This window comes from Gouania willdenowi, chromosome 15, assembly GCF_900634775.1.
Source record: "Gouania willdenowi chromosome 15, fGouWil2.1, whole genome shotgun sequence".
NCBI lineage: Eukaryota > Metazoa > Chordata > Actinopteri > Blenniiformes > Gobiesocidae > Gouania > Gouania willdenowi.
In genome coordinates, this window is record NC_041058.1 from 896,464 (window position 1) to 908,803 (window position 12,340).

Below are 12,340 nucleotides of genomic sequence, written 5' to 3' on the forward strand. Positions count from 1 at the left end.
GCTCCGCCATGTGATGAACGCGGGATTTACATTACGTTGTGGAGCAAAAAAAATCAACCAGAACTGATTTCCCCAGAAAACGGGTGATTGATTAGACGTCGTCATGTTTCAAATTCACTAAAAGCTTTTTTCTGCTGAGTCATTGTTAGAAATGAACAAGGACGAAATAAGAAGAAGAAGATGAAACATCATCTGTTTGTATGTATAATAAAGTATCTTTGTATCAGTCAGACGGACTTGGCTTTTTGATGATCGCAGACAAAAGACGTAAATTATAGAATTCACTTCTTGAAACAAAAATATCAATATTGTTGTTTTTTATTTTATTTTCTAAGCCTTCAGAAATAAAACTATATCTATGACACAGACCTATAAACCTTCACCCACATGTTTAGAGACAATATCACACATTTACAACATATTTCACTGTCTTATGTTAGCATTAGCATGTTTAGCTAACAGACATTTTTACAGCAGATAAATATAATATCAATGACAATATTTAGCTCTATTAACTGTTTTTTGATGTTTGGAACAATTTCAGGAAGTTTAACAGCCTGTGATGAGTCAGATTAGAGAAAAAATGACGACTCGTCTATCTACATAGTTATTGATTATCAGATCAGGAGATGAACGTTGATCTATATTACAGTTTGTTTGTTTTTTTTGCAACTTTTTAGGGTTAAATCAGGGGAACGTTCCATCACACAGTCAAATGTTCCCAGGTCTCCAACAGGGCGACGTCTGGAGCTTTACGAGGAGCAATAAAGTAAAACCATGGACGCAGCTCCACGCCCTCAGACAGAAATACATGATCCCAGAGTGAGGAAGTCATTACATCAGCACAAACACACTCCCATAGGAGCACACACACACACACACACACACGCGCACACACAAACCTCCAGAGAACCGTCTCTTAGTCACAGAAGAACCAGGAGATGCTCACCATCCAAAAACCAGGAACAGAAAACCAGGTTACAGCAGACAGGACTGGAGGACAAGCTCAGAGTATACAGAGGAGAACCATGGGAGAACCATGGGAGAACCATGGGAGAACCAGGAGAGAACCAGGAGAGAACCAGGAGAGAACCATGGGAGAACCAGGAGAGAACCAGAAGAGAACCAGGAGAGAACCATGGGACATAACGAAGAAACCAGAGGAGAATAACGTTAAAAACCAGGGGGTACAGAAGGCCAGACTAGAACCAGGGATGAACCAGCCTTTGTTATTGTTGATAGTTTACATCCCAGGGAAAAGGTTCTGCACCCAGAGGAGGACTGACGTAGAACCAGGAACGAACCAGAGGAGAAGTTAAAGAATACCCAGAAGACAATTAGATAAGACCTGAGAGTAGAACCAGACCTGGGTAGAGAACAGTAAGGAACTCAAGAGTAGAACCAGATTAGAACCCAGTCCAAGCAAAGTCCGTGGTAAGGAACAAGGCCAGAGACCAGTCAGGAACCAATGAGTAGAACTAAGGTAGACCCAGTAAAGAACCATAGAGTAGAACCACAGTAGATACCAGTCAGGAACCATAGTAAAACCATGGTGAAGAACCAGTGAAACTGGGTGTGGAAGCTGTGATGTTTTCCATGCTGAGGTCAGCGACCACGCCTGTTCCTCCATCATCAATGAGGCTCCATCACAGACCCAGAGTAGGACAACAACAACAACCACAACCAGAGGCAGTAACAGTAACATAATCTCCTGCAGCAGCATCGTCATCTTCCTCCTCCTCTTCCTCCGCAGCGGACCGAGGCTCGGAGGAGACCCGAGGCCGGTGAAGGAGCTCTCTTCCCGGCTGTGTTTACTCCTGCGGCCCGCTGCAGCTCGGAGCTCCACACCCAAACTCTGCGGGATTTTTTTGGTTTTGTTTTGTTTTGTTTTTTTTACACTAAACTCGATGCGTGATCCCTCGCTTAGCATCCACGCACACGGCCGTCGTGCACGCAGATGCTGAAATAAATCAGTGCGGGGTTTTAAGGGTAGACGGCCCGCAGCGGTCTGTGGCTCACCTGCAGTCCGACGGAGAGGCGCTGAGTCCGGCAGGGTCGGAGCAAAGGACGGACGGAGCTCGGAGCGAGAACAAGGCAGCGGCGCGGTGCACAAATCCACCGAACCCCCTCCGCTAACATCCCCTCCTCCGCAGAGCCGTGGGCGCTCGCTCACAGTCAACAGCGTACACCGCCCGGGCGGGGTTTAGACAGATATCTGTCTAAATCAGAATCAGAAATACTTTATTTATCTCAGGGGGAAACTATTTTCGTTCCAGAAGCTCAAAGAAATATTATAATAAAAATAATAAACACTAAACAAAGAAAGAAAGAGAGAAAAAACAGTCAGTTTTAGTCAAATAAATGACATGACGATTTTAGTCGACGAGTAAATACACAGACAGCTTTGATCAAAGATCAATAAAACCACACTATAGCATGGATTCTGATTGGTTTTCGTCTCATGTCATTTTTATTAGTCACCAAAAATATAAATATGTTTTTGTATTAAAAAAAAAGCACTGCTAAAGTTTAATCAATTTCTCTGAAAATAACGATATTTAATAAAAGCTTTAAAAATTATATCATCGTAACTTATCATGAACTTTCGTGAAGTTTAGGTTGTAAATATGATGTATTGTATTGATTGATATTGTAAAACAATCATTTTTACTAAATATTGATTAAATTTAAAGAAGGCCGGTAAACATTAGCGTGATTAAAACTAAGAAATGTTAAAAATAAACGAATTAATTAAAGACTCCGCAGTGCGTTTGGAAATCCGTGCAGCGCAGTGTACCCGCCCCTGTTGGCTGCAATGTGAGCAAATGAAGCGCCTCCGTATTCCAGTGGAGAAAAAGCAGAGGCGGAGTGTGTGTGTGTGTGTGTGCGCGCGTGTGTGTGTGTGTGTGTGTGTGTGTGTGTGTGTGTGTGTGCGTGTGTGTGTGTGCGTGTGTGTGTGTGTGTGTGGGGGGGGGGGGGGGGGGGGGGAGGTCCACCCTTTTTTGCCCTTTTACTGTAGCTTTGTGTGTTTTATCATCAATGTTGTTTTTTTTATTATAGTTCTTTGAGTTTTGTCAACACTGCAATAAAAACAAAAAACTGTCGACAAATCACACAAAACTACAATAACAGGACACAACAGTGTCAATGACACACAAAAACAGTTTTGTGTCCTGTTATTGTAGTTTTGTGTGATTTGTCGACAGTTTTTTGTTTTTATTGTAGTGTCTTGTAAACTTTGTGTGTGTGTGTGTGTGTGTCTTTGAGTATGAATGTGTGTGTAATTGTGTTATAATAATCACAATGACACACAGAAGACGACACTGTGCATGTGAAGGACAACCGTGCGTGTGTGTGTGTGTGTGTGTGTGTCTGAGATTATCACTCAGACACCAGACACCTTAGACATTTGCAGAGGGAGGTCAAAGGTCAAGCAGGTGATTTCCCAGCATGCAGCTCACTACTGTCCCATGTGCTGCGTTCACTGACATCTGTGAGAATCAGCTCAAAGACGATCAGACTCAAACTTAGACTCAGAATAAGTCCAACTCAAACGCTCAGGCTCCAAACTCCCACGCTCTCTGGTTACCACGGGGACCCCAGTAGTGGTTGCCGTGGAGACGCCACAGTGTCAGGAAGCGTGTGTTTCTGAGTGGTCGTTGCTCGGCAACAAGGCCAGCTCTTCTGTGAGATTCTGACATTCAGCGCAATCCATTTCCCTGAGAGTAGAAAGAAAAGAGGAGAATAAAAGAGGAGAAAAGAATAAAAGAGGTGGATTTACAGGACGATCAACAACACACACAGTTTCATCCTCAGGAGAACCTCACACACACCACATAACACACACACACAGGCTATAGTGCACGTCCCTCAGACTGGACCAGGACCAGGACCAGGACCAGGACCAGGACCAGGACCAGTCAGTAAAAAAAGCCTAAATATTAATCATTCATGTTCCAGGGTAATTTTTGTCCTCAGTTTCTTCTTCTTCTTCTACTGTAAATTGTTTACCAGCCATCAGCAACAAGAAGCATTCAGGACATTTTAGCAATAATTGTTCGATGTGTTAAAGATGATTGTACGATGTGCTAGCGATAATTGTACGATGTTAGCGATTATTGTACGATGTGTTAGCAATGACTGTACGATGTGTTAACGATGATTGTACGATGTGTTAGCAATGATTGTACGATGTGTTAGCGATAATTGTACGATGTGTTAGCGATAATTGTACAATGTGTTAGCAATGACTGTACAATGTGTTAACGATGATTGTACGATGTGTTAGCTATGATTGTACGATGTGTTAGCGATGATTGTACGATGTGTTAGTGATGATTGTACGATGTGTTAGCGATGACTGTACGATGTGCTAGTGATGATTGTACGATGGGTTAGCGATGACTGTACGATGTGTTAGCGATGATAACACAATGTGTTAGCGATGACTGTACGATGTGTTAGCAATGACTGTACGATGTGTTAGTGATGATTGTACGATGTGTTAGCGATGATTACACAATGTGTTAGCGATGACTGTACGATGTGTTAGCGATGACTGTACGATGTGTTAGTGATGACTGTACGATGTGTTAGCGATGATTACACAATGTGTTAGCGATGACTGTACGATGTGTTAGCAATGACTGTACGATGTGTTAGCGATGATTACACAATGTGTTAGCGATGATCACATGATGTGTTAGCAATGATTGTACGATGTGTTAGCGATAATTGTACGACGTGTTAGCGATGACTGTACGATGTGTTAGCGATGATTACACAATGTGTTAGCGATGATCACACGATGTGTTAGCAATGATTGTACGATGTGTTAGCGATAATTGTACGATGTGTTAGCGATAATTGTACAATGTGTTAGCAATGACTGTACGATGTGTTAACGATGATTGTACGATGTGTTAGCGATGATTGTACGATGTGTTAGCGATGATTGTACGATGTGTTAGTGATGATTGTACGATGTGTTAGCGATGATTGTACGATGTGTTAGCAATGATTGTACGATGTGTTAGCAATGACTGTACGATGTGTTAGCAATGACTGTACGATGTGTTAGCAATGACTGTACGATGTGTTAGCGATGACTGTACGATGTGTTAGCGATGATTACATGATGTGTTAGCGATGATCACACGATGTTTTAGCAATGATTGTACGATGTGTTAGCGATGATTGTACAATGTGTTAGCGATGATTGTACAATGTGTTAGCGATGATTACACGATGTGTTAGAGACGATTGTACGATGTGTTAGTGATGACTGTACGATGTGTTAGTGATGATTACACGATGTGTTAGAGACGATTGTACGATGTGTTAGTGATGATTACATGATGTGTTAGCGATGATCACACGATGTTTTAGCAATGATTGTACGATGTGTTAGCAATGATTGTACAATGTGTTAGCGATGATTGTACGATGTGTTAGCGATGATTACATGATGTGTTAGCGATGACTGTATGATGTGTTAGCGATGATTACAATCATTGTGTGAGAGAGAAATGTCCCCCCTTTTTGTCCGACCACAACATTTTGCTCAAAATACTATAAAAAAACAAGTGTTAACAAACATTTTAAAGAATCTCATTTTGTAAGTAAGTGGAAATTGAACAGTATTTAGTGCCGAGTAGGTGGAATTATTTCAATAGTTTTGATTATTTCTGGTCATCCTCTGCCCAGTGACAGACAAAGACTGACTCTTCTAATCAAGATCATTACCATCATCATAAATATCATAATCACTCTAATGAACTAAAATAAGCATTATAAAACCCAGTTATTGTAGTTGTGGTTCAGGATCCCTGTAGAAAACAACAACAAAAGAACCTGCTTTTCATTGGACGACGGAGTGAAGAACGAGTGGGAGGAGCTGCCTGTGTGTAAATTAGAGCTGAGTGTAGGGATCAGGGTCACACACACACACACACACACACACACACACACACACACACACACACATGTGCGCACACAGCTGGATACTGTGGCGTTTTTAATCTGCTTTTATATCTCTCGTCATCTTCTGATCCACTCACAACACACACACCACACACACACACACACACACACACACACACACACACACACACACACACACACACACACACACACACACACACACACACATTTGTTGCCATTGTAGTGATTCTGAAGTAATTTTGTGTATTTTGTATATTTTTTTAGTGTAGTTTTGTGCATTTCTGTTGTCATTTTGCATATTTTTGTAAAATTATTTAGTTTTTGTGTATTTTTAATCATTTAATATTATTGTTGTGGTTTGGCGTGTGTGTGTCTCGCTACTCTGTGACTCACACACATACACACACGTGCTTTAGCCGCGCACATGCACGCACATCAGTGACTCACATCAGGTCCAATCAGTGAGACTCCTGTATAAACTCTCTACTTCTCTCTCACTCGTGTCTTTACAGTCCGTGTCTGCAGTGGCTCTGGGCGAGTGAGGAGCTGTGCAGTGAAATAGATACAGATGATGCCCCCTCACATACTGAGGTCAAAAGCTCAATAGGTTTCACTTCTGGGTGAACATGAATGTGCCGTCAAGTCGAAATAAAATTAAAATAAACATTTTGAAATGACCAAATCATTCCAAAATAACGATGCACAAACTTGGGCACCGCATCGGGGAGAAATTCACTCCACACACCACCCACACACGCAGACCTTCTTGCTTTTATAGATAGATAGATAGATAGATAGATAGATAGATAGATAGATAGATAGATAGATAGATAGATAGATAGATAGATAGATAGATAGATAGATAGATAGATAGATAGATAGATAGATAGATAGATGATAGAATGTATCTGATTGGTGCACAAAATACAATATCTTTTTCATGTTAGGATCTGACTCCACGGCTCATAAATGAACTCAGAGTGAGCAAACATTGATCAATGGATTGATCGCTTAGATGAAAAGACCAAATGTTCCATTGTGGATTAAGGCCGACGTTTAGAACTTTACCTCTGGAAAATGTAAATAAATATACAGTATATATATATATATATATATATATATATATATATATATATATATATATATATATATATATATATATAGAGAGAGAGAGAGAGAGAGAAGTCAGACTGTATGGGAAAATATGGGGAACATTGATTTTGTTTGTGAAAGACTTTCTGTTTGTTGTACATTTTAATTTTCTGTGTATTTATGCATCTACCAGATGAACCTGAGACGTAGCCCCGCCCCTTTATCCTTTGACCTTGCTCAGCCATGTGTGTAACATCTACGTTTTGATTTCTAATAAAATGAAGTGAAAGTGTGAGATTTAAATGTTTGGTGACATTTGATTAAAAAACCAAAAGAGGAAAAGTTCTTTCCTTCGCTCTGTTTCCTCCTCATTGTTTCCCAGGCCCGACAGGAAGAGAGAGTGTGTGTGTGTGTGTGTGTGTGTGTGTGTGTGTGTGTGTGTGTGTGTGTGTGTGTGTGTGTGTGTGTGTGTGTGTGTGGTGTGTGCGTGTGTGTGTGTGGTGTGTGTGTGTGTGTGTGTGTGTGTGTGTGTGTGTGTGTGTGTGTGTGATTTAATGGAAAGGGAAAATGTCACATGACCTTTAAAGGGCTGAAAGTCTTTAAAGTGTCACTAAATGTGTTTGTAATAAAACTGATGTTGTTCTACAGATGTTTACCACATGTGTCACATGGTGTATCTGTCAATAATGTTGTGACAAATGTCACTTTGATTCACCAACAGCTCTGCCTTGGTGATACAGTATATATATATATATTGATCTATACATACATACTGTACATGTACATGTATATACGTAGATGTATAACATTGTGTTAAAGTCCTCGTTTCGTTCTTTCTCTCACACAAATTTTGCACTGATTTTATGTTTTTTCTGGAACATCACAAACTGACCAATGGTGCCTCTCGCAGCAGATTTCAGCGCTACAATGGCTCCGCCCACACACGGCCCCTCCTGTCACTGAGAAGCACATGCTGTTCTACATGTTGATAATAAAAGGGCCTCCTTCTTCTTCTGTGGTATTCCTCACAGTGACTTTCACCCACTATTGGTTTGATTGTAAAACTTTTTTGAAAACAAATCGTTTGCATGTTAAATGTGCTGCTATGAATGTTGGTCCACATGGTGCAGCTCAGACGTTCACCACCTCAGCTCCGTCAGGTCCAGTGGCGCCTCCTGCTGGTGAGACGCTGCGTTTCTCATCACACGGCGTCTCTGCTGTCACAGTGACGTAGGAGACCAGGAGTACGGAGCCCAGGGAGCACAGCATGGACACCGTCCTCACCGGGGCACGTACACGCCGTTCTCCAAGGTGCATCCTGGGGAATGTAGGAATGCGGGGAGTCCGAGGGTGGGGTCCCCACTGAGCAGCCTCAGCATCAGGCCAACGATGACGCCGCTAACGCAGCCGTAGACGTTAGACACACTGAAGAACAGGCTGCAACGTACCACACCTCGGCGCCGATGAACCAGAACATGATGACGCTGTGTTTGAGGACGGACAGAGACGAGCTGAGGATGCCCACACACAGAACCACGGCCCGGACCACCCACAGCAGCTCCCCGTCCAACGCCTGGACCACACACAGAGAAGAAGAATGATGACGAGTCTCAAAAACACACAAAAAGACACAATAAACACAAAACGACACAATAAATGCACAAAACAACAGAATAAACACACAAAATTCAAGATTCAAAGTGTTTATTATCATGTGCACAGTAAGAAAACATATTTCCCCGTCCACACTGGATGCCACAAAGAACAAAACAGAAAATAAAAGTATAACAAATGAGGTGATAAACACACAAAAGCAGACAGATGGTGATCAGTGTGATGTTTGGGCCCTATGACTGCTCTAGTTGAGGACCTTTCACTGACCTGAGGCCTCAGGACGCTCTTGTAGATGTTGATGGTGAAGACTGATGCTGCAGAGAGTAATGCTGAGTCAGCTGATGACATCACGGCGGCGGCCACACACCCCAGACCAATTATGGAGACGAAGGGGGGAGTGAGGGGCAGCACCATCGCTGCTTCTCCTCTAACGTACGGAGACGGAGAACCGTAGGAGGTCATGTTCCAGTCTGAGGGAGGACAGCTTGAACATGTGGCTGCAGGGGTCAGAGGTCAGGGGTTAGAGGTCAGGGGTCAGAGGTCAGGGGTCAGAGGTCAGGGGTCAGGAGTTAGAGGTCAGGGGTTAGAGGTTAGAGGTCAGGGGTCAGAGGTCAGGAGTTAGAGGTCAGGGGTCAGAGGTCAGGAGTTAGAGGTCAGGGGTCAGAGGTCAGGGGTTAGAGGTCAGAGGTCAGGGGTCAGAGGTTAGGAGTTAGAGGTCAGGGGTCAGAGGTCAGGGGTCAGAGGTTAGGGGTCAGGCCTACCCATGGATGACGCTGCAGCTCCCAGTAGGATGGGAGGAACTCCAAATATGAAGAAGAGAAGAGCTGCAGCGACGCACGTGAGACGAGCTGATGTCAGAGAAGAGGAAGACAGCGTCCTCTGGTGGAAGCACTGGTAACCTAGGCAACCCAGAGTCTACACACACGCACACACACATTAAAGTCTGTTATAACCCAGGGTACACAATGTACTACAAATACACACAACGGGACAGAATGACTTAGTTCCGAGGATGTGTACAGATGTGTGACGCTCTGACCATGAACAGGAAGTTGTCGATCAGTAGTCCCGCCCTCCGAGGCTCTGAGGAGCCAATCCATGCAGAGTGTTGTTCATCAGAGTGTGACTGATGTTTCCACAGAGAGGGTTTAACATCACAAAAGGAAGACAGATCATCTACACACACACACACACACACACACACACAGAATGATCATGTGACCTGTTATTGTGCCGCCTGTGAATCTACACACCTTATTATCTCTGAGATGTGATATGAATGTATTGATTAATGAACAATGAGTAGACCCCTGATAAGAACCTTAAGGTGAAACCTGAGTAGAACTCTGAGGAGAACCTCACACAGCGAACAAGAGGAAAACACTGAGTAGAAGTCTGAGTAGAACCTGAGGAGAAACTTAAGGAGAACCTGAGTAGAACCCCGCGGAGAACCTGAAGAGAACCTTCAGGTGAACCCTGAGTAGAACCCTGAGGAGAACCTCACCAAGCCGATGAAGGTGAGGATGAGTTGAATGATGTCGGTGTAAGCCACGGAGTAAAGACCTCCAACCAACGTGTATCCTACTGCAACCAGCGCAGAGATCCGAATACACACAGAGAACGGAAGGTCCAGGACCACCATCATGGTTCCCACTGTGAGGAGCGCCAGGAGAACATCAGGAAGGCATCGGGATAACACCATGAGAACATCACTAAAACATCGGGAGATATTCAGGAGAGCAACGGGAGAAAATCAGAACATTGGGAGACCATCAGTAGAATATCGGGATAATATTGGGAGAACATCAATAGAACATCAGGAGAACAGTGGTAGAACATTTGGAGAGCATCAGTAGAACATCGGGAAAACATCACTAGAACATCGGAAGATCATTGGGAGAACATCGGGAAAGCATCAGTCGAACATTGGGAAAACATCGGGGGAGCATCGGGAGAACATCAGGAGAAAATCAGTAGAACATCGGGATAACATCAGTAGAACATTGGAAGAACATTGGGGAGCATCAATAGAACATTGGGAAAACATTGGGGGAGCACTGGAAGAACATCAGGAGAACATCACTAGAACATCAGCTAAACATTAGGAGAACATCAGAAGAACAAGGCAGTGGTGAGCCCGCCTATCCAAGGATGTGGAAGACGTCTACGTGATAGGAATGATGGTAGTAGGCATGCTGCTGATTGGAGCTGGCAGCTTTCCGACCTATTACGTTAGCAGCTGTTTTAAGAAGACTGCCAGTCATTTCTGATGGATGGAGCAAGGTTCTCAACACTCAGACTCATGTGATGAACAAACTTAAAAGTAAGCAGGAGGCTGCTTTGGAACCTTTACACAGAATTGAATCCAACTTGGAGAAGTTGAATGCTCACTAGTTGAAAGGCCTCCTTAATGGATCACTGCTGGAGACCAGGACTCAAGGTTCTCAATATCGTACTCGCCTGATTCAAAAACTAATCGTTAATCATCATTGGCTCCCATAGCCAGCCATCAAGGCTGTTCCATCTATCACCAGGATGTGGTCTGTAGTACCGATGGTGGTGGTTACCCAGGTCACGTCACACTGCAGTGAAACCACACTGAGGGCGGCCGTGGGAAACTTTCCAAACCTCCTGTAGAACGGATCCATCATGGTCACACACTTCATGGACCTCATTGGACCAGCAAACACCAAACCTCCTGGAAACAGAACATATGGACCTTCAAACACTGCAGTAGGTCCTTCCTTTTCTCAGCACGTTTACACCTGTAGGTCACATGATCAACACCTTCACTGAGGAATATTACTATCATATTATATATTATCAACATATTATATATATCAGTCATTTTGACCAACACAATGTATTTTATTTTCATACTAAAGGTCAGAATCAGGACAGAAATTCTAAAAAGTGAATCACATTTTTATTCATTATGAATAAGAAACCCAGACAATAATAAAAATAAAAATACACACAAACAATAAAAGTAATAATAACAACAATAATAATAACAATAATAATAACAATAATAATAATAATAATAATAATAATAATGATAATAATAATAATAATGATAATGATAATAATAACAATAATAATAATAATAATAATAATAATAATAATGATAATAATAATAATGATAATGATAATGATAATAATAACAATAATAATAATAATAATAATAATAATAATAATAATAATAATAATAATGCTGTGACCAATGATGAAGGAGGTGCTGTGCGCTGTGAGCATGAGGAGCGTCCACGTCAGTCCCATGGAAGGCGTGTATATCATCTCAGTCTATGATCAGACCTCCACCACCCACGTAGCTGTAACACAACGTAACAATACACAAAATATTTACTAAAAATACACACATTTTACATCACACACTCAAACTAATGAAATAATTACACTAAATACACCAAAACCACATAAAACAACAATAAAGTCAGACAATAACAACAACTGCTGTCTCACCGGTCATGGTGAAGATTCCCACGGTCCAGCCAATGGCTCAGTTTCCCAGTAGAGCCAGTCCATCCCAGTGGCTGAGCTCTGCTCCTGGACCCGTTTGGACCTCCTGGAGGCCCACAAACCAGTGGGTAGAACCAGTAGATAGAAAACCAGCATGGCCGTCACACCAGGTACGTTCACTGCCGTGTGTGTGTGTGTGTGTGTGTGTGTG

At 42.5% G+C, this 12,340-nt stretch overlaps 1 protein-coding gene and 1 pseudogene across 1 annotated transcript in view; both read right to left on the bottom strand.

Moving 5' to 3' along the window:
- The window catches only part of LOC114476675 (spectrin beta chain, non-erythrocytic 1-like), a 58,779-nt gene extending 56,615 nt beyond the window's left edge, over positions 1-2,164 (bottom strand). Inside the window, exon 1 of the mRNA XM_028468499.1 lies at positions 2,020-2,164. The gene's annotated coding sequence lies outside the window, so the exon portion shown is untranslated. The remainder of the gene's footprint in view (positions 1-2,019) is intronic.
- A 6,002-nt stretch (positions 2,165-8,166) lies between these two features.
- The window catches only part of LOC114476839 (high-affinity choline transporter 1-like), a 4,298-nt pseudogene continuing 124 nt past the window's right edge, over positions 8,167-12,340 (bottom strand).